Here is a 2,500-nt window from a genome sequence, read left to right on the forward strand (position 1 = left end):
ACCAGCAGCCATCCACAATCCTCACACTAGAGATTCCCAGTTAGAAGGCAACATCGCAACATTCCGTGATCAACAAGGCTCATGTCGCACGCCCAAAGGCACCCGATTCCAACCAATCGAACATGTTCTGGCACCACACACCTTCAAAACATAGGGTTGGCCCAAGGCTGGCCAAGCATCACCACAACGTCACACACTCAACGAGGTTCATGTCGCACGCCCGAAGGCACCCAACTCCACCCCACCTTGCATGTTTCATCATCGTACCAGCCATCAACCATCCTCAAGCCAGCCCAAGTTAGAAGGCAACATCGCAACATTCCATTCTCAACAAGGCTCATGTCGCACGCCCAAAGGCGCACCCAACACTGCCTCACCATGCAAGTTTCGCCACCGCATGGCCGCCGTCAACCGCCCACGTCCACCGTCCACCGTCAACCGCCCACGTCCGCCGTCCACCACCCCCACGCCCCAAGCATATGCCCATGTGCGGCGCATAGTGCTTGGGGCATGGGGGTAGCAGAAGATATAGGGGTACCCCCGTGCCCAGCCCATGCAGACTAGTCACCCCCCTATATAGTACATTTTGAGGCATTTTTGGTCTGCCAGGCCTAGATACGATTTTTCTGAGCGGTCATACGGCCAAATATCTCAAGTTTTAGAATATTTTTTTCCATGAACTCAATTGATTCATGAATTGGACATTCTAATGGATCTAGAAATCAAGTTTCATAGTTTTTCAACCAACCAAATTTTTTTAATGAATTTTTAAATATTAAATAATAAGAAATTAGAAAAAATAGCTAGAGTGGTCAAAAAATTCTGAAATTTTGTGGGAATCATTCTTTCATGTTTCTTAGCTCCCAAAAATTTTTTTACAACAAACTGACCACTCCACATGTACTTCCACAATTAATGGGTGATGGATGGGGAGAACGCGCGGGCGGGGCGGGGGGCGCGCGCGCGGGAGAACGCGGGCGGGGCGGGGCGGGGCGGGCGCGCGCGCGGGAGCACGCGGGCGGGGCGGGGCGGGGGGCGCGCGCGCGGGAGCACGCGGGCGGGGCGGGGCGGGGGGCGCGCGCGCGGGAGTACGCGGGCGGGGCGGGGCGGGGGGCGCGCGCGGGAGAACGCGGGCGGGGCGGGGCGGGGGGCGCGCGCAAGGGAGCACGCGGGCGGGGCGGGGCGGGGCGGGGGGCGCGCGCGGGAGAACGCGGGCGGGGCGGGGCGGGGGGCGCGCGCAAGGGAGCACGCGGGCGGGGCGGGGCGGGGGGCGCGCGCGGGAGAACGCGGGCGGGGCGGGGCGGGGGGCGCGCGCGCGGGAGTACGCGGGCGGGGCGGGGCGGGGCGGGGGGCGCGCGCGGGAGAACGCGGGCGGGGCGGGGCGGGGGGCGCGCGCAAGGGAGCACGCGGGCGGGGCGGGGCGGGGCGGGGGGCGCGCGCAAGGGAGCACGCGGGCGGGGCGGGGCGGGGGGCGCGCGCGGGAGAACGCGGGCGGGGCGGGGCGGGGGGCGCGCGCAAGGGAGCACGCGGGCGGGGCGGGGCGGGGCGGGGGGCGCGCGCGGGAGAACGCGGGCGGGGCGGGGCGGGGGGCGCGCGCGCGGGAGTACGCGGGCGGGGCGGGGCGGGGGGCGCGCGCGCGCTGGACCATGCTGGCGGGGCGGGACGGGGGCGCGCGCGCGCTGGAGCATGAGGGCGAGCGCGCGGGGGCAAGCGGGCGGGGCGCACGCGGGTGGGGCAGGGCGGGGCTGGCGAGCGCGCGGGAACGTTCCGACACTGCCCACCGTGTGCGTTCCGCCACCGCACCACCGCCGTCAACCGCCCTCGACCTCCGACCACCACCCCGACGCCCCAAGCATATGCCCATGTGCGGCGCATAGTGCTTGGGGCGTGGGGGTGGCGGAAGATATAGGGGGTAGCCCCGTGCCCAGCCCATGCAGACTAGTCACCCCCCTATATAGTACATTTTGAGGCATTTTTGGTCTGTCAGGCCTAGATACGATTTTTCTGAGCGGTCATACGGTCAAATATCTCAAGTTTTAGAATGTTTTTTTCCATGAACTCAATTGATTCATGAATTGGACATTCTAATGGATCTAGAAATCAAGTTTCATAGTTTTTCAACCAACCAATTTTTTTAAATGAATTTTTAAATATTAAATAATAAGAAATTAGAAAAAATAGCTAGAGTGGTCAAAAAATTCTGAAATTTTGTGGGAATCATTCTTTCATGTTGCTTAGCTCCCAGGAAAAAAATTACAACAAACCGACCACTCCACATTCACAACAATACAAGCATTGAAAATGAACATTCACTTTTCACGGGTATTGGGTTTGATGATATTTTTATAGTCCAAGGCTTTATACACGTTCTTACTTTCCACGGATGTTAGTTGTGATGAATTGTTGTAGGGGCTAACCTTCAAGGCTTTATACGTGTACTCACGCTTCATAGGCATTGGGTGTGATGTTTTTTTTTATGGAGGTAACATCCAACACTTTT

This window comes from Cucurbita pepo, unplaced genomic scaffold (assembly GCF_057944985.1).
Source record: "Cucurbita pepo subsp. pepo isolate OVF unplaced genomic scaffold, ASM5794498v1 scafford_22, whole genome shotgun sequence".
In the NCBI taxonomy this organism is placed as follows: domain Eukaryota; kingdom Viridiplantae; phylum Streptophyta; class Magnoliopsida; order Cucurbitales; family Cucurbitaceae; genus Cucurbita; species Cucurbita pepo.